The 21,321-nt window shown below is 40.2% G+C and overlaps 1 long non-coding RNA gene across 1 annotated transcript in view; it reads left to right on the plus strand.

The window, feature by feature from the left end:
* The first annotated feature begins 18,862 nt into the window (after nt 1-18,862).
* LOC125175155 (uncharacterized) overlaps nt 18,863-21,321 on the plus strand; it is a 45,138-nt gene continuing 42,679 nt past the window's right edge. Inside the window, exon 1 of the long non-coding RNA XR_007155673.1 lies at nt 18,863-19,020. This is a non-coding gene — a long non-coding RNA (uncharacterized LOC125175155). The remainder of the gene's footprint in view (nt 19,021-21,321) is intronic.

Consider the following 21,321-nt stretch of genomic DNA (forward strand, 5'->3'; position numbering starts at 1 on the left):
TATTAAAAAGCTAGGGGAATGCAGTTACACAGTTAGTCTGGACTTGTTCCAGTGCCCTGGTATTTTTTGAATTTCCCCATGAATACCTCCTTTGAGGAACATACCGCACTTGGTACCTCAGGATGCCTTCTGCAGATGCAGTTGACAAAGTGGCAGGACATCTGCGGGGGTGTGTATCTGAGACAGCCCAGGGGCTCATTCAAGACACTCTTGCTTTTTGACTCTTGGGTTCGACTCATTCTTGCTCTTTTTCTTGAGCCTGAAAAGTGCCTAGCACTGTACCTGGACAACTTTCGGGATGGAGTTATTTCTGCCCAGACACACTTCTAGGCCCCAGGCTGCCGGTTGTTGAGCACTGACCCCGTGTTCCAGATATCTGAGGGTATGTTTGTGGAAGCCAGGGCTGTGGCAGCAAGGGCTCTGGAGTGGCATACGTGCTGAGAAATTTGATGAAATCAGGGCACCATATAAGTTGGTGTAGCACAGTGATGTTGCTCTGAGAAGTGAGGTGGAAGAAAATATCCCCAGGATAAAAAAGAACAGGATGAAAAATCCTGGCTAAAAAACAAGATATGGATTTTTCCTTCCCAGACAGATTGTTAAATAGGCTTTACTTGTTCAGTGGGGTCTGGTAATGAAAGTTGACAGGATATTAAGGTTATTTCAGGTTCTACTGTCTCCCAGGGTCACAAAAGCCTTCTGTTATGCATGTTAATCCATCTCAGCGTTCCTGCCAGGAGCTGCCTAAGTAGGGCAATCGGTTTATTATGTACCCTTCCCCTTTCCAGTTTGGTTGAGAGGCAAAACCTACCAATTAGCAGAATATGTATTGAAAATCAAGTGATGTTTTTCTATTCTAAAGACATAGTGCCAAAATTTGTGATTAATCAACGATTAATTCAACTGCTATTTCCTCAGAAATGCAAAGCAAGGAGAAAGCAATCCCTTCCTTCTCTCCCCCTTTCTTTTTTGGTGCGTGCGTGTGCATGCATGCACATGTGTACATTTGTGTGCGTATATAAAACTGCATGGTGAATTTAGACTCACAGACTGGAAATACTGGTTGGCTCTTGCCAAGCCCAGCTCATATGCTATCTTCCCCCATCTTCAGGCATATCATTTTCTTATTTGCAAACTCCCACCAACTATCCCATTAGCTATAGAAGGGGAAACATCACAAAGAAAACACTGGAGATGTAATTAAATCTTGTTGAGGAGATTACAGAAGTGTCTCTAAAACTAATCCATTACTAATTGTGGTGTGTCCCCACCAACAGACATTACTCCGGATGATGCTTTCAAATAGATTATAGGGGCACCTGGGTGGCTCATTTGTTTAAGCATCCAACTTAGGCTCAGGTCATGATCTCACCACTCCTGAGTTCAAGCCCCACGTCGGGCTCTGTGCTGACAGCTCAGAGCCTGGAGCCTGCTTCAGATTCTGTGTCTCCCTCAGTCTCTGCCCCTCCCCCACTCGCAATTTGTCTCTCTCTCTCTCTCTCAAAAATAAATAAACATTAAAAAATAAGGGGCTTATAAACTTCTTGTGGTTATAAAATAACCAGAACAACCTATTTTGCAAAGCGGTGTTGTTTCAACCCTAAGCTGATGCATTCTGCACAACCAATGACAATAGTGGAAAAAGCAAGAACTTTAGAATTCATTTGACTGGGTTAGAATCCCAGCTTTGCCAGATACTTAGTGTGGACCACAAGCAATTTACTAATCTCTCTAAGCCCCAATTTCCTCATGTTTAAATTGTGAATGATTGTACCTATTTCTTAGGATTCTTAAAGATAAATGATACATGTACAATGTTTGGCTCTAGAATTGGTGATCTATTAATGGTTACTATGGTAAAATGAAGACAAAATTCAACATTAGTTCTAGTAAGTTGTTACCACCTTATGTCTGCTTGTTGAGCCTTGGTGGCAGTATACCAGAGAAAGGATGCTATATGCCCAAACCTAAGTGGTCAACACAGAAGACAAAAATACCTCTTTCTACCCACATTTATCTTTGAGCAAAGCTATAAAAGCGAGTTCTATTCTCTTTTCTCTTGATAAAAGCAAAATGTATTCACTCTAAGTGGCTATTAGAGGACCAATCTCTGTACAGCCCATTCTATGTAATAGGTACTCAAAACTCATTCACTCTATAATGGCTTAATATTTTCTGTACAGTGACTAGTGGTGGTGTAGGCTCCTAATAAAACATTGCATCAACTCCTGAACCTCTGAATCTTTGAAGCAGATGTTTTCCTAACATTCTGTAAATACTCCAATCATCTCAAACTGCTGGGATTTCACCTTTGTACCATTTTTAGAAATGTGCCCATTGAGTAATGGGCCTGTCTAATCTGTTTGACGTTTATTGGTACTGCAAGTGTAGCAAGGTTGGGAGATGTAGCAGAGCACATTCTAAATAAATCAACAGAAGAAAGCAAACTAAATCACAGGGGGAAATTACAGTGTCCAAATCATTTATACACTAGTGATTACCATTTCACCTGGGTCCAACTGATGTCACACGAGAGTCTCCAAAGCCCTAGGAATCATTCATCAATCCGACTAAACCTGCTCATCCATGGTTCCACAGTGAAATCGACCAGTGCGGTGAAGACTTACAATAGTGTAGGGCAGGAAGATTAATTAGTGATGAGAAGGAACATGTGGAGAAGAAAATGGACTGGATTTGAGGGCTTCTGGCACCATTTCAGCTATCAGTTAGCTGTATGACTTTAGGGGAGTCACTTTACATCTCTGGACCTCAGTTTCCTAACAAGGTAATGTATGTGTATCTCTGTGTGTATGTATTTTTGGAAGTGTGTATATGGGGGAAACTGACTGTGATTTTTCATAGTTGTAAAAGGATCAGAACCTCTATTTAAAATGATATGTAACTCAAAACTTGACACAAAAAACGGATGAAAGCAGTATTAAATGCTTGGAGAAGGGGACCCAGAACAGACTGGACTTCTCCTATCATATGGCAGCTCTAAACAGACTTTCATAGATACCGAGAGCTCTTTGGACTGGGTGTGATTAAATGATCTGTAAGTTCTTACCAACTCTTCAATTTCATTTTATTTTATTAATTTTAATTTCAATTTTATTTAGGTCTGTGGCAAACTCACCCCCACAGGTTAAATGTTCAACATATGCAAATATCTTATTAATTTCAAATTTGTTAATTGGCAAATTATGCAAACAATTTGTCAAATAATTTATTAAAGTAGTTCGGCTTTACGTCTCAAGAGTCAGTGGTTTAAGGTCCTGTAGGTTTTACTAATTTAAAGTCTGAATTAATATAATGCTTCTTGTGTTTTACTTCTATCTTTGTTATCATTGTAACAAATGGCCAAACTGCATTGCTCATGGTAAACTGTAAGCTCCCTAGGGAGTCTGCTTCCAGTTAGAATGGAGAGAGTCCCAAGAAACTGTTGCTCTCATCCTAACAATGAGAATAAGTCAGATTATCTACAAAATCATAGATTTGCTTTTAACCCATTAGGGACTTGAGGGATTCAAAGAAGCCTAAATGAACTAAATCCCAGAAAATTCAGGTTCTTCCTAGAAGAGTAGAGAGAGACCCAGAGATGCTGTCATTCTGGTGGAAGTCAGGTGAAGTGACTCCAACACATATTGGAGTAAGGAAAAACTAGGCAAACTTTTGATGAAATTTTAACAGTTGAATTTGAGGTGGAATAATGAATTGGCATCCTGAGGACTTCAGGCATGGAGCAAGTCTGTATCTCCCCATCGACTCTCTCCCAAGAGGTTTCACCTCTTGGTAGTTTATAGGGTAGGCTATGAAGACTTGAGGCAGAGCAGGAGAGATAAAAAGGATAACTCTAAGCACAGGAGTCCCTCACTAAATGTTAAGTAGAAGACCACTGGGGGTTGGGGATAAGGCAGGGAGGCAGAGGGAGATCTCATAGGCACAGAAAGCTGGGGGTGGAGCTAGCGATTTAAAACTAGAGAATGGGCTGTGAAACATAAAGAGATCTACAGAGTCTCAAGTGTTCACAGATTTCAAGCCCAGCTGAAAGGAAAGTCCCCATTCTGCCCACAAAACATATAAAACCAATAGTGAACTGAATAGGATTGTGGAAAAGACAAGACCTCACTCAGCTAAGGGTTAGATTGAACTAAGCACATGATACTAGTAGCCTGACAGAAGAAAAGAGATATCCTTTCTGGGTGAGGGAGTAGTACAAATATTATATATTTAACAATATTTTTTAATCAAAGTATGGTTGACACATTACATTAGTTTCAGGTGTACTACACAGTTGATTTGACAAGTCTATAGGTTATGCTGGGTTCACCGCAAATGTAACTACCATCTGTCGCCATACAGCACTACATATAATATCATTGACTGTGTTTTCCATGCTCTACCTTTTATTTCTGTGACTTATTCCATAACTGAAAGCGTGTACCTCCCAATCTTCACCCATTTCGCCCATCCCTCTCATCCCTCTTCCCTCTGGCAACCATCAGGTTGTTATTTGTACTTATGAGTCTGTTTCTGCTTTTTGTATATTTGCTTTGTTTTTTAGATTCCACATATAAGTGAAATCATATGATAATTGTCTTTCTTTGGCTTATTTCACTTAGCATAATACTCATTAGGTTCCTCTATGTTGTCACAAATGGCAAGATCTCATTCTTTTTTATGGATAAGTAATATTGTATGTATGTATATATACTACATCTTTTTTATCCATTCATCTATCAGTGGACACTTGGGTTGCTTCTGTATCTTGGCTATTGTAAATAATGCTGCAATAAACATAGGAGTGCATATTATCTTTTTAAATTAGTGTTTTTGTTTTCTGGGGGAAACACCCACTAGTAGAATTACTGGATCAAAAGGTATTTCTGTTTTTAACTTTTTTTTTTTTAATTTTTTTTTCAACGTTTATTTATTTCTGGGACAGAGAGAGACAGAGCATGAACGGGGGAGGGGCAGAGAGAGAGGGAGACACAGAATCGGAAACAGGCTCCAGGCTCCGAGCCATCAGCCCAGAGCCTGACGCGGGGCTCGAACTCACGACCGCGAGATCGCGACCTGGCTGAAGTCGGATGCTTAACCGACTGCGCCACCCAGGCGCCCCTGTTTTTAACTTTTTGAGAAAACTCCATACTATCTTCTGCAGTGGCTGCCTCAGTTTGCATTCCTACCAACAGCGTAAGAGGGTCCCCTTTCTCCACATCCTCACCAACACCTGTTTTTCGTGTGTGTGTGTGTGTGTGTGTGTGTGTGTGTGTGTGTGTTTAGCCATTCTGACAGAAGTAAGGTGATATCTCACGTGGTTTTTACTTGCATTTCCCTGAGGATTAGTGATGCTGAGTGTCTTTTTAGGTGTTGGTTTGCCATCTGTATGTCTTCTTTGGAAAAATGTCTATTCAGGTCCTCCATTTTTAATTGGATTATTTGTGGAGTTTTTTTGGTGTTGAGTTGTATAAGTTATTTATATACTTTGTATTTAACCCCTTATTGGATATATTATTTGCAAAAAATCTATCATTCAGTAGGTTGCCTTCTCATTCTGTTGGTGGTTTCCTTCACCGTGCAGAAGTTTTTTATTTTGGTGGAGTCCCAATACTTTAATTTTGCTTTTGTTTCCTTTGCCTAAGGAGACATATCTAGAAAAATATTGTGAAGGCCACTGTCGAAGAAATTACTGCCTATGATTTCTGCTAGCAATTTTATGGCTTTATGTCTCACATTCGGATCCTTAATACATTTTCAGTTTATTTTTGTGTACGGTGTAAGAAAGTGGCCCAGTTTTGTTCTTTTATATGTCGCTGTTCAGTTTTTTTCAGCACCATTTATTGAAGAGACTGTCGCTTCCCCATTGTATATTCTTGCTTTTTTTGTTGTAGCTTAATGGACCATATAAGCATATAAAGGGGTTTATTTCGGGGCTCTCTATTCTTTTCCATGTGCCTGTTTTTGTGCCAGTACAATACTGATTTGATTAGTACAGCTTTGTGGCATATCTTGAAATTGGGGATTGTGATACCCCTAGCTTTGCTCTTCTTTCTCAAGACTGCTTTTGCTCTTTGGGCTCTTTTCTTGTTCCACGTAAATTTTAGTATTATTTGTTCTAGTTTTGTGAAAAATGTTGTCGGTATTGTGATAGGGAGATTGTACTGGATCTGTAGATTGATCTGGGTAGTGTGGACATTTTAACAATATTCTTCCAATCCATGAGCATGGAATATCTTTCCATTTGTTCATGTCATCTTTAGTTTTTTTCATGAGTGGCTTACAGTTTCCAGAGTACAGGTTTTTCACATCCTTGGTTAAGTTTATTCCTAGATGTTTTATTCTTTTTGGGGCAATTGCAAATGGACTCATTTTCTTAATTTCTCTTTCTGTCACTTTTTTATCAGTGTATATAAATGCAACATATTTCTATTCATTAACTTTATATCATACAACTGTACTGATTACATTTATTCTAATGGTTTTGGTGGAGTCTTTAGGGTTTTCTACATATAGCATCATGTCATCTGCAAATATTACTGACTTCATTATACACCATTCTTTTACATATAATGTTCAGCATTCAATTAAAAAACACAAAACATGTAAAGAAACTGGAAAATGTTAACTGTAACTATCAGAAAAAAGATAGTAGGAGCAAATTGGTACATGTCCCAGATGTTAAAATTTTCAAGAAAAGGACTTTAACATAACCATATAGAAGCAAAAATAGTTTTTTCAACAAATGATGCAGAAATAGCTGAACATCCAGGTAGGAAAAAAAGAATCTAGTCATAGACCTTACACCCTTCACAAAAATTAACTCAAAATAAATAGACCTAAACATAAAATGCAAAACTATAATATTCCTCAAAGGTAAGAAAGAAGAAAAACCAAGAATACCTTGGGCATGGTGATGCCTTTTTAGATACAACACCAAAGCCATGATCTGTGAAAGAAAAAATTGATAAGTTAGATTTTATTAAGATTAAAAACTTCTACTCTGCAAAAGACGAGGTCAAGAGAGTAAGACAGGTCATAGACTGGGAGAAAATATTTGTAAAAGACACATCTGCTAAAAGACTGATAGATAAAATACACAAATAAATCTTAAAAGTTAACAAAAAAGAAAAAAAACATTAAAAATGGATCAAAGACCTTATTAGATACCTCACTACAGAAAATACACAGATGGCAAATAAACACGTGAAAAATGTTCCATGTCATATGTCACAGAAAGGCAAATTAGAACAATGAGATACCACTTCATACCAATTAGAGTGGCCTGAATACTGGACAATGACAATACCAAACGCTGGTGAGGATACGGAGCCACAGAAGCTTTCATTCATTGCTGGCGAGAATGCAAAATGGTTCAGCCACTTTGCAAGGCACTGTGACGGTCTCTTATAAAGCTAACATACACTTACCATACAATCTAGCAATCACACTTCTTTATATTTACCCAGAGGAATCGACAACTTATGTCTACACTGAAGCTTTCATGTGAATATTTATAGCAGCTTTATTGATAATTGCCAAAACCTGGAAGCAACCAAGATGTCCTTCAGCAGGTGAATGGATAAATAAACTGTGGTACATCTGGGCAATGGAATATTATTTAGTGCTAAAAGGAAATGAGTTATTAAGCTATAAAAAGACACAGATGAATCTTAAATGCATATTACTAAGTGAAAGAAGCCAATCTGAAAGTCTATTGTACGATTTCAAATATATGCCATTCTGCAAAAGGTAAAACTATAGAAATAGTAAAAAGATCAGTGATTACCAGGGGTTGGCTGTGAGAGGGATGGGTAGGCAGAGCCCAGAGAGCCTTTAGAGCAGTGAAAATATACTGCACAATGCTTAATGATGGAAATGTTCTATTACACATTAGTCCAAGCCCATAAAATGTGCACCGAGAGTGAACTGTAATGTAAACTATGGACTTTGGGGGATTATGATGTGTCTGTTAGTTTCATGAATTGTAACAAATGTACCACTCTGGTGGGGGTGTTGATAATGGGGAAGGGTATGTATGGGGGGGTATATTGAAAATCTCAGTATCTTTCGGTTTTGCTGTGAACCTAAAACTGCTCTTAAAAATAGTCTTTAAATGAATAACCATGGAAGTATATTAAAATCTTAATGGAACAGGTTGACAAGAAACATGAATACATATGGGGAATGTTAGCACAGAAATGGAAACAAAAAGAAGCAAAGGAAATGTTTAGAAACGAAGACAACTTGGAACAAAGAATTTATTTGATGGGCTTAACACCATAATGCTTTGTGTTACTTTTTTAAAAGTAGTTTCTCTAGAGATTACAATATGTTTATGTGTTACCACAATCTATCTTCAGATGATATTAAATTACTTCACTAACTATTTGGAAACCTTATAACAATATAATTCCATTTATACCTTTCTTACTCTTCATGCTTATGTTCTCATATATTGTAGTGGTCAACTTTTAGATTTGGGTATTTCATATATATATATATATATATATATATATAATTCATTCAGCATGTTCAATCTTTCCTCAATCACTAACACATGGCATACAACCATAATAACTTAATGTCTTTGTCTATTAATTTTATCATGTGTCATCTCTGGGTCAGTTTTAATTGATTGATATTTTCCCCCTACTTAATGGATTCTGTTTTCCTTCTTCTTTGCTTGCTAAGTAACTTTTGTCAGGCATTGCGAATTTTGCCCTGTTGTGTTTCTGAAGATATTCTTGAGCTTTCTTCTGGAACATAGTTATGTAACTAATTAAGAAACAATTTCATCCCTTTAGATCTTGCTTTTAAAAGGAAGCTTTATTAGGTAGGACCAGAGCAGCATTTAGTCCAGGGTTAATTTTTTCCCACTGCTGAGACAAGGCTGTTCTTAGTACTTTAACATAGGCGTCTGTCAGCAAACTTTTTCTGTAAAGGGCCAGGCAGTAAGTATTTTGGGCTTTGAGGGCTCTCTAGTTTCAGTCCCGATTAGTCAACTCTGTCATTGCTGCACGAAAACAACCATAGCAGATACATAAAGAAGTGAGTGTGGCTGTGTCTCAATAAAACATTATTTACAAAAATCAGTGATGGGCTGGACTTGGCTTGGCACCATAGTTTCCCTACCCCTGCTCTAGTCAATCCACCATGATTTTTGAGGTTTGCTCTTCTGGCTGTGGGAAACAGGCACTGTTCTGGGCACTGTTTGCTTAAATCCTTTTTGGGCAGTTTCCTCACTTTCATTTGCTCCTCAGTACTTAGTAGAGTATTTGAGGAGGGGTCTCGTGCAAATCTTGGAATTTTTCTGGTGGTGCAGCTCTCTCTCCCCCCAGTACTCTGCTCTGTGAACTGTTGGTGCTCAGGCGTCCCTGTTCACCCTCCTGCGTTTCCTCTGCTTCTGCTCTTCCCAGGCTCCCCTCCCTGCACGAGGATCTGTAATATTTCTCTAGGGAGTGAGCTGGGGCGCTTGCTCTTCTCACCTCCTTTGCTTCCTCAGGGATCACTAGCCTTCTTTGCTTGATGTCTAGTATTTGGGGAGTGGGTCCTTCCAGTATTTTAGGGGTAAGGATAAATCTGGCATTTATCTTTGCCAGAACATACAGTAATGATATATCATGTCCATGATACGTGAAGCCACATCTCCACGTTATTTTCCCCTAGAACTTGCAAATAGAGCTTGTAAGCAAAAAATAGTCAATATCAGGCACATAACAGATGACGTTAGCCATCTGTAAAACTAACCCCATCTTAGAGGATGGTCGGGAGCAAAGTTATTGAAGAAGGCTTGAGAAATACCCAGGTCCAGTCAAGATCACTGTAGTGTATTCTCCGAAATTAATGATAGCTGAGGAAGCTAAAATAGGATCAACTTGTCTATCTGAAGAATTTATTCATCATATTTATTTAATATTACCTGCGATGCCTGCATTGGCCCTAATTTATAATCCCCTTGGTAGCAAAGGCATATAACTCTTTTATCCTCTCTGTTTGAATCTAGCGTCTAGCATAGGGCATAAGAATGTTTTGAAAGTTGCTCAGGTAATTCTAATATGTAGTCAGGTGCTTTTAATATGCCTGCATGTTGGATAATCCTAATTGAAGCAGCATCTCATATGAGACACCCTCTCTTCAAACTGTAGTAATCCAAAAAATTTTTTTTCCAGTAAGTATTTACTGAAGGTTCTGTGTACTGAGAACTTAACAGGTGCCCAATATATACATAGTAAATATAAGGTATAGACCATGCCTTCAAAATGCTTACCATCTAATTGGGGAAACAAAACAAATACATGGGAAACAAAAACACAAGCTGTGGTGATTAGCTTCTGAATGCAGTGGACTGACTATACATGCTTTAGAAGTTCAGGAAAGGAGAAAATCAGTGCGGGCTAGAACAGTCAAGGCAGTCTGTCTCAGAAGAATTCGTATTTCATTTCAAATAAAATGTTCTGAACCTACAAAGAACATTCTTACTTGCAAGAGCCAGTTCTTTTATTCCTCATTTTAACATGGATCAATCAAAGACTTGAGAACTACTCTACACAGCATACTCAAAGTTAATGATTTCCTAAAAAGTGTTTTAATAGCCAATTTATTAGTCTCTTCAATGTCTGGAAATTCTATTCTTGGCAATTAAAAATTTTTTCCCACTAAAAAAGCGTATGTGATACCATCATTATTACTACTTTATTGGAGATGAAAAGGGAGAAATGTCTACATCTAAAACTAATCGTTAGTGTTATAGTTTTTGGAAACCCAAGAAAGTTTTGCCATAAACCCATCTCCTCCTTTGCAACATGTGCCTTTATGAAGGGGAACGGTTTAGTCCACATTTTCCTGATTTATTTTACCTAAACAGTGCTTTGTGAAAATGGTTCATTCTTTGAGACAAAATTGCATGAAAGCTTTTCAGTAAGGTTTTAGGACTGTCTGTCTATCAGAAAACCAAGAGATCATTTTGCTAAGGATAGGAGAAATTAGAGACCCCAATGGGGCTCCAGATCAGAAAGATGCAAAAAGCTTTCTCCCTCCCCCCTTTTCCCACTTCCCTCCCTAAATGCCCATTGTAAGGCTTGCACACTTGTTGGGGGACCCTTGCCTTCTTCGGCATGGGTAGATGGAGGCCTTGTCTGAAATAGCAGTAGCGTAGCACATCCTGTTCAAGGAACAGCAGCGTCTGTACTTAGTGCCTAATGCCCCGAGCAGCTGTCTGGGTTGCTTGCCCCCAAATTGCCTTTGGAGAGAGATAAACAAATGTGGACATCCAATGGAGTATATTTGAAACTGACCTCTGAGGCCATCTATTTTAAGCGGATTGTAATTTTGCAAAAGACATGGCCTCATTCCAAATGTTTATTTAGTGTTGAATGGGCTCCAACTGGCTGGTTGGTCCATTTTTTTTTTTTGATGGTGTTGAAAACATTAAGAAAGATACCAGTAATAGATGCTGGATGTGCAGTCATCTTGGTGTCCAGTGATTCATCCTGCTGGGTTCCAGAACCAAAATTCCCATAAGGGAGAGACAGGCAAAGAAGCCTGGCTATATGGCAGCTGGTTTTGTGGCAACTACTATTATTTCTATGCCTCATACCCCAACATTAATCTTGTTTAGTGAAGAGCCTTCTAAGTCCTTACCAACACAATCCTTTCTCCTAGAATAGACACGACATGCAAAGCACTGAGCTAAGCTGTCTGAACATGATCTCCTTTTGTCCTCACAATGACCATAAGAAGGTATTATTACCCTTATTTTAGAGAGGTGAAAATTGCAGTTCTAATTGTAAGTTTGAAGTGAAGTTTTGACCCGAGGTCATTCTGATTCTAGAAGTTACTCTCATTTCATTTAATTTCATGAAAAATTCATATTAACCAGATTTCCCCTCTCCCCCATCTGTAGCAATTCCTTTTCCTCCTACCTATCCCTGAGATAGATTTTGGCTCCAGGATGTAACAAAATGAATGCCTGGGGACGAATCTTCTATTCTTCCATAAGTGGTAGCAATTTATCGTCCAAGTGCAAAAGAAAGAGCCCTTCAGGGGATCATACATGTGACCATATTTTCCTCCACATATTTAGAAAGAAAACAAACAAAAAAAATCACTTGCCTATCCTTCAGCCTCAGCTCACTTGCCTTTGTGCCCCAAATGTCAGTTGGCTCTTAGAAGACATGTCTCTGAATAGGACAGGACCTTGGGTTAAAAGGGCCATGGGTTAAATTAATGACGCAGTTGACTCTGAAATTGGCTCTGGTGTGGAGAAGGGGGATTTACTCAGCCTAGTTCTCTCGTGCAGTTTTGGGGCTCTTTCACTGAAAGGGATGAGTAGTCTGTTCCGAGACAGCTCTGTGGACATCTATCCCTAGCACCTAGAGTCACCCCCCATGGCAAACCATTAGAAGTGAAAACACGAATTCTTCCTGTGCTTCTAAGCCCCATCCTCCTCTCCTCTCTCTTAACCATCTTGGAAATTACCTGCATCGGGGCAGATCTGTTTCTCTATGCAGCACTTTCAGGAACTTGAAGAGTTGCTGAAGGAAGGGATAAATTTTAGGAGCTCTAGATTCTAATTAACTTTCCCTCTAATTAGCTCTGTCACCATTCCTTTGTGAATGCAACCGTGACTCTTAAAAGCAAAGGGAGGTGCTGAGAGTGGCAGCAGCCCAAGTCCAGGAAGCTCATAGAATTCTTTCCCTTCCCAAGATTTGAAAGGAAAAATCATCCAAGAATGTGGTGGCATGAGAGGGAAGGGGGGGAAGTGGCGATGCTTAACGCAAACTGGATGTTGCAATTCTCTACAGAAACAAGTAACATTTTTTTCTTTTTTAAATGTTTATTTACTAAATTCCAGTATGGTTAACATACAGTGTTATTTGTTAGTTTCAGGTGTACAATAGAGTGAGTGATTCGACAGTTCTATGTATTCTCTGTGCTCATCATGATAAGTGTGCTCCTTCATGCCCTTCACTGTTTTCCCCCATCCCCCACCCCTCTCCCCTCTGTAACCATCGGTTTGTTCTCTGTAGTTAAGAGTCTGGATTGTTTGTTGTTGTTGTTGTTGTTGTTTTGGTCTTTTTTACTTTGTTCATTTGGTTTGTTTCTTACATTCATGTATAAGTGAAATCATATGGCCCCTGTCTTTTTCTGACTTATTTAGCATTATACCATCTAGATCCTTCCATGTTATTGCAAATGGCAAGATTGCATTCTTTTTTAAATATATATTTAGTTTTTTATATTTAATTTTTTTAATGTTTATTTCTGAGAGAGAGAGCATGAGCAGGGGAGGGGCAGAGAAAGAGAACGAGAGGGAGAGGGAGAGGAAGAGGGAGAGGGAGAGGGAGAGGGAGAGGGAGGGAGGGAGAGGGAGAGGGAGAGAGAGAGAGAGAGAGAGAGAGAGAGAGAGAGAATCTGAAGCAGGCTCCAGGCTCTGAACTGTCAGCACAGAGCCCGATGTGGGGCTTGAACTCACAAACCATGAGATCTTGACCTGATCCAAAGTTGGATGCTTAACTGGCTAAGCCACCCAGGTGCCCCGATTTTATTCTTTTTTATGGCTGAGTAATATTTCATTGTGTATATATACAACATCTTTTTTGTCCACTCATCTATTGCTGGGCATTTGGGCTGCTTCCATATCTTGGCTATTGGAAATCATGCTACAATAAACATGGGGATGCATATAACTTTTTTAAGTCAAGTAACTTTTTCATATATCAGTGAATATATTTTCTCAATATCTCCATGCCATGTGTGCCTTCCTTTCCATGACATTGAATGGCTGGCCACCAGCTACATGATGATCCAGTTTTCCAGTGGTGCAAATCACCTCTTCTTGTTTCTCTCCTCTCCTCCATTCTCTTTTGTCCAATACACTTGTCTTCTATCTTTGGGATGTACTTGCCTGATTCTGGGCTACTTGCTGTTCATAATGTCTGCATCACCTATAAATGCTTGGTTCTTTTCTCTTTACCTACTGAAATTCTTCCTATTTCTTGAGGTATATTTCAAATATCACCTGTCTAATAAGGTACATCACAGAAATTCTCCTCCAATAAATAGTCATGGATGCATTTTCTTGGTTATTCTTGCTGTAGTTCATGGTTTTTACTTTTCCAAAATATATGGACTTTCCATTTTAAAATCTTTTTAATTTTTTAAATGTGTATTTATTTATTTTTTTTTGAGAGAGAACACAAGGGGGAAAGCACAGAGAGAGAGAGAGAGGGAGAATCTGAAGCAGACTCAAGGCTCTGAGCTATCAGCACAGAGCCTGACACGGGGCTTGAACTCATGAACTTTGAAATCATGACCTGAGCAGAAGTCAGATACTTGACTGACTGAGCCACCCAGGCGTACCAACAACCCCCCCCCCCCATTTAATTTCAGTTTCTTATAACTCATTCCAGTTCCTTCTCCCAGTTTATGGGTTATAACACATTAATGTGATCTTGCCAGTCAAAGGATCTTTCTCTGTGCTCTCTCTAGTCTTTCTCTTTGACTACTTGATTCTGTTCTCTCCACAGAGTCCCGGGAGACTCTGCATTTTGAGATGTCATTGCCATTGCCTTCGAAGTCTTCTTTATAAGCACATTCTCTCATTTCTCTCTTTCTATTTCCATGGTTTCAATCGTAGCACCTAGCATAGTTGCTGTTACTTATGGACTTATCTGTTCAGCATTTCTCCTCCCCCATGCCCTCTGCAAAATTCCCTCTCAAGTATTGTTTCTCTTCCGCAACGTCACTTTTCTTCCCAACCATTAGTCATATGTCCAGGTTACCTCAGTGGAGCGTGCTTCTGAAATATTGCTTTTCTCCTTCTCCCACCTGTAGCCTCTCCCTTCAAACAGCTAGGCAGCTAATGTTCCTACCCCCAGCTCTGCCTTCTAACAGCTTCTGCTGCCTCTTGCTTATACACAGGCCAAATGCTCCCAGTGGGCTGTCCCTCCTGGAGAGCTCATGCTAATGGAGCTGGATTGATGTCCACCCTCAGAGGAACCACACAAAAGCTCAGAGCCTGGGGCAAAACGTGAATCCAGCTGTGTCTCAGGTCCATTGCCATGCAGCTGCTCCCCTTTATCTGCTGTGAGGCCCTGGGTACAACCTGCCAAGACCACTGGCCCCCAGGTTCTTAATCATTTATTGAGATCACTTTTGATTCTGAATTGTCCTTTTGTTTCCTGATGCCTCTGTGAGCTGTTCATTGGTGTCTTCTTTGCCCTTCTTTCTGCCTGACCACCAAGGACTTGAGCTCTTGCTGAATCACCTCTCATCTCGAGGACTGTCTCATTCTCAGACTGCTCATGTGAGCTAGATCCCTCAGCCTGGCTGGTCTTCCCCTTTCTAAGAATATGATCTGCCCTTGCCAGCGCTACTCAGTCTTTCAGGATCTGCCTGTCTTCCTGGGCCTCCTCCTGATCCTCATCCCAGATCAATTTAATGATTACATGTTGAGTACTTGGTGTATCCAAAGCCTTGTGTAACTTGTGTGAGAGGTAAATAATGAGTACTCAAGGAGTTTATAATTTAATGGAGAGATAATGAGGCCAATTTATTTGTAAAAGTCAGATTGTGATGAATTCCATAAGTGATATTCAGGAAAGTGAAAGATGAAGTCCTGTGTGTGTGTGTGTGTGTGTGTGTGTGTGTGTGTGAGCGTGCGTGCATGCATGTTGAGGCAGGATGGTGGTGGTCAGGACAGTTTGTATGAAAGAGATGGCACGTGGGATTGATTTGAACTTGGATAAGGTCATAACCAGGGGAAATATGTTTGGAGGAAGAGTGAAGTTTGGCTAAACTTGTAGTAATGTTAATGTCCTACTCATTAAATGACACTGACCTCCAGTCACTGAGGCAAACAAACACAACTCTGACACAATTTCCAAATGCCCTGGGGGTGGCACCGCCCTCCTCATGCAAACCATCAAAACATGGACATCACATCAGAAAATCTAAAGAGACCTGCTGAACTGAGGAGTCTATGCCTCAGTAGGATTCAGTGGGAAGCCACTGGATGTCCTTGAGCATGGGATGACAGACTCTAAGATACTCTCTGGAAAGAATTAGGATATTACCCTGGTAGTGAAATAGAGCACAGCACACAGGAGAGGCTGGGGGTCAAGGGAGAATGGAGTCCACAGTGATCCCCAGGTTTTCGCCTGATGACTAGGAGCACAGAGGTGCCATATACAGAAATAGAGAGGTCAGAAAGAGGACGTGGCTTCCGGAAAGACGAGGGAGTTCAATTTGGAGCATGTTGTTTGCGTAGCCCAGGGGGACATGAATGACTGGAGCGGTGCCATCAAAGTCCAGCAGCTACTTAATGGATATGAATGATGCTAGTTGAAAGGCTATTTTTTTAAGGTCTTTAAAACAAATTGTTTCTTAACTAAGCCCATCACACATGGCCACCCCCTAGTCACCTTGCCTCAGCCACCCTCCTCATCTGTTTCTTTCTTCTCTTTTTTTTTTTTCCTTCTCCCTCACTTCCTTTCTTTTTTAACACTGAGCATAAATAAACCCCATCCCAGGTCAGGTCAGAATGTTCCCGAAATTGAAATTGGTATTTCGAATTAGTGAAAGACTGAGTTTTTAAATAAAACATTAGGTAATGGATGTACCAGGAACGAACTAAAAAGATGCAAGCTTTTCTCACTGATTTTAGCTTTATTCCCCGGTGTCTCTCACTGAAGGAAGGTCCTGATCAACAAGGCACGGGCCCATAGGATCCAGAATTGCTAAAGTAAGTTTTCTCCTCCCGGGGGGAGTCCCTGAGGAAGCTTAATCCGGCTGAGCCGTTTCAGGGTTTCATATTCTTCCCCTAAGTAAATTAAATCACCAGCACATCTCATCACAGAGGCCGGCACAAAAGCCCGCTATACCTTTTTGGCAAGCAGGGCTTGAAATGGAGCTTTTCGAAATGCTAAGAGCCTGCCCTCCCTCCCCCCTCCCCCAACCATCTGTTTGGGCCAGTGGAGCTGTGGAGCTGTATCCTGGCTGGGCCTGGGGGTGGGAGGAGGTGGAGAGGGGGACAGGGCCAGGGTGGCAGATTTCATCCACATGTGAGCCAAATCAAACCCAAATGGGCTCCTTTTCATGTTTCTCTCTTCCGCTCTGTAACTTCACGTAATTCTCCCCCGAAGCAGGCAGTTATCCTATTGGATATTTGCTCAGAGAGAGTGGCTATCTACCCCCCACCCCCAACTTTGAAAGGGTTTTAAACGTGAGGGTAAACGAATACAAGTAGGAACGCATTGGGAAGATACAGTAGGGAAGCCTTCTGTGGCTCTGCGAGCAGATACAAATGCCGGCTTAATTAGAAAATCAATCTTGCTGTCCGGCTGATTGATTGCAAACCTCCGCTGGAGGTGGGAAAGAGTCGAGTCATGACGAGATAATTTTTTCCTATTACTAAAAGGAGGGCTAATGTACATCTCTAAGCAATTCAGCGTGAAGAACTTGTTAAAAACACGCTACCTTTTCCCTCTTGTTAATTGAATCTTTGGGGGAGGGGAGGAGGAATAAGAGAGTCTGCGTTTGTGAAAACTTACTATTTTTTTCCTCCCTAAGGGTACCAGGGTTCTGAGAGGTGACTTAATCACTTTCTTCAAGGAAATGGAAGTGTTTTTATGGGGAGGAGGATAGATGCCCTCCCACCACATCTACAGAACACTGACCTAGGAGGGTTTATATTGCTGGAGGAAAGAATTCACACTGCTGACAATCAGTTCACACTTTTTGGTGTGAAGTGTGTTCACCAACGTGCACAGTGAGGGTAAAGGTCAGGTATTTGCTCAGATGAGGAACCTGGCTGGGAGAGTGTAACCTGACCAAGGCCATGTGGAGAGGAAATGGGGGAGCCTGGGAGAATGGCAACCTGTCCTCAAGACCCTTTGTCGTCCCCCCCCCCCCCCCCCCCCCCCCCCCCCCCCCCCCCGGCACTTGGCTTCTTAAGATAGACTCTCATGGTAGCTGACCTGTTTCTGTTGTCTCTCTCTTGCATCACATTGGTTCTGTGGTCTGATCTGCTTTTCATTCCCACCTTGTACACATCCTTAATCCAGAATAGCAGGTCTTGCTTGATTGAGTAGAGTTCTCACACTTCTCATCTGCACTGGTCACCCTTCACGCTTGAAAATACAAAGCATTTTTGCCTCAGTCATGGAGTGCTGTTGACAGTGTCTCTGTTGTTTTAACTCTTGTCTCTTCACAAATCTGTGTAAGGATGCAACTATAGCTCTCCTCCACTAAGGTTGGTGTCTACTAATCTTTTTATCAGCCAAAAAAAGTCTCTTGGAAAATGCCTGCTGCAACTAAGTTTGGAAGGATTTTAAGAATTTCCTAGTTTAGGACACCAAGAAAAAATAATCTAGGTCTAATGGATCCTGGAAGAATTTTCCCTATTGCTTAGAAACTCTCTGGCTTCTTTTCTGTCTCCCAGTATCTCAATTGTTCCCCATGCTTCCAGCCCATACCCTTCTCCAGCCCACATTGGCCCTTAAACTTAAGCTAAAATATCTTTTCTCTCTCGTTTCAGTCAAGTTTTGCCATTCAGCCACCTCACACACTCTTAAACATGTCTTATGTCTGTCATATTTAATCACTTCCAAAAAGCCTACAGCCAACCTCAAGCTTATTAGTGAAATGGAATCTGCTGCATTCTTTGGGCAGTGTTCATCACAAACTTCATTTTATGAAAAATATAGTGAGGCTTGCTTGCTAAAATCAAGAGAAATTATTTGTGGCAATGGTCAGACATGGTAAGAGTAATTATGCAGATAGTTTTAAGATCTCATTTTCTCATTTTGGATATTCACTTCAGCATAATTTATTATGTAATGTTACACTTTTCAGAATGAATCCTTGATGGTAGACCCAGAGAAGGCATCAGCCTTCATCCCATGAAACCCACCAAACCGAAAGAAAAAGAGGGGATGTGACTTCTTGAAGATCGTGCATATGGAAACCTCTGACTTATAAAGGAAACATATATTTTATAAGGAGCATTGATCTGAGGTACCCGTGTTTTTTCTATTCTGTGATCCTCTAGGTGTGGTGCTAAAAGGCAGCGAATTAACTTAAGTATTGGGAGTAGAAGGAAGAAGAATGATTAACTCCAGAGGCTTTGAGAATTTGCGTGTCTGTGTTTTAAGGGGGAAAAAAAAGGATAACAATAAAATGTCTGCATAAATATTCTGTGCATTGTGAACTTTTACCACTGCTATCTTGGAACACAGTTCACGTATTTTGAGGTAGAGTATAATTATTATGATTTTTCTCCTATTTCAAAGGTCACGCTATTCAGCCCAATTTAGAAATCTGGAGATTGAGGCTGAGAAATGGTAGAGCATGTCCCCAAGGTCACACAAATCCTTGATGGCAAATCCAGAAAATCCTTCTTATCTAACTCTAAAGTTTGTGCTCTCAACCTACTAAGTACGGTATTCCCTGTGTGCTTATGAATATAGAAATAATTTTTTGTGTGTGGGAGGAAAGAAGAAACCTGATACCTGAATTTGACGTTGTCTTAGAAAATATGTTGCCTCTGGTTTTATGCAAAAAAGTCCATTGTTAAGCTATGATGAGGAATAAGCTGAAAACTGATGATGGTTTGGGTTTCATTTGCTCTGAGGTATGGTAAAACTCATAAAATACACTTAATTCTTAGACAAATTTCTCCTTTACATATTAAGTTATAAAAATGTTACAAATGTCTTAAAACCTTGAGATAAATTAGCCATGGATTTATGGCACAATAATATTTTTAAATGCTGCAAAATTTTATGGAGGGCTTCACATTTCAGTGGTATTTCTTTAAATATAAAGAATTCTATAGAAAGTCTTGAGATAAGGAATCTTCCCTTAAGCTTTTCCATCCCTCTTTCTGCTCTGGCTTTGAGAGACATTTGGAGTCCACTCACTTGGTGTTATCAGTAACTTTGTGAACCGACTTAAGGTAAAAATGAAGACAGAATTGACCTAGAGTATTTGAGTTTTAGGAGGTGGGGTTTGGCAAAAAGATTGCCTATTGGAGAGCAAAAATGGATTGCTTTAGGAATCCCTAGTAATCCCTTGCATGGTCTGCTGGCTGAAAGAGAGAGTCTGAAGCTCATCTTGCTTAGGAAATATTTGTTAACGGTTTTGGAACTGACAAAGACCTTTTTTTTTTTTTTGCTAGACTGGCATTTTCTCCATCTGTGGTTTTCTGTTTATTTCTAAGTAATTCCAGATAATGATAGTAAATAAAACAAACAGGCAGCAGACCCTTTGCGCATCCTGGTGTTCTGCAAACATAGATGTATCGTGTGAAAAGAATGTCGATTACTCCTGAAAAATGAAATGAAGGCTAAACATTCCCATGATATTTTAAATCTTACACACACCTCCATTTCCATTGCTCTCCCCAATCCCACTTTGTTGTGTGACTTGGAAAACCACAAGGCAGGCCTGTGCAAGTGTCGTGCACCAAGCTGCTACGGCTGGCCAGACACGTGGGTTTGTTTTCTTGGTGGCTCTTTCCCACCACCAGTGAGTGAGGCCAGAGAGACATCACTACTCCCATTTCACAGAGATGTTAATGACATAGCCAATATTACATAGCAAGTATCCTCAGGATTTGAGCCTAGGATTGATTCCAAAATCCAGCCTCTTTTCACTTCTTACCGTAACACTGTATTTCATGAACATTTTTAGGGACAATTCTATACTTGTCTCCTTTCAGAAGAACAAGTATAAGTCTTAGTAAGATTTTGGATAAGAGAGTAACACTGAGTAGGCAAGGTAAGACTGAGCCATTCATAGGCTCAACTAGAGATTTCATAAATAGCCACAATTGACAGATTTCACTGTGGACAGATGGCAGTTTTGGCTAGCATCAGCTCAATTCCTCGAAGGTAACTCTTTGCCACCAGTGCTGGTCTCTCTTACACTCACTTGGGCGGGCTCAGTGTGGAGTGCAATGGTGAGGATTCCTCTGGCTTGATGTGAATCTTAATATTTCATACCGTCAGAACTGAAATGAAAGAGGAAGGGATATACTTTGTATGTTCTTCCCTCTTTCTAAAAATATTGCCACAAAGGGCCCTGGAATGTAGGTTGAAGAAACCTATATCTGGAATTCCTATCTTCTCTCAGAAGATCACATTACTGTGATCATAAGAGACTCGACTTATTTTGAGATCAGATATACAGTTGGTAAATGAATTATCTTTTAGGTTGGAGTTAAACTCCTTTTTCCTTCCAAATTGTCCCAGATATAACTGACCAGGCACCTTTCCACTTTATATTCTTGTTTATTTAGAGGAAATATAGTCCTTA

This window comes from Prionailurus viverrinus, chromosome C2 (genome assembly GCF_022837055.1).
Source record: "Prionailurus viverrinus isolate Anna chromosome C2, UM_Priviv_1.0, whole genome shotgun sequence".
NCBI lineage: Eukaryota > Metazoa > Chordata > Mammalia > Carnivora > Felidae > Prionailurus > Prionailurus viverrinus.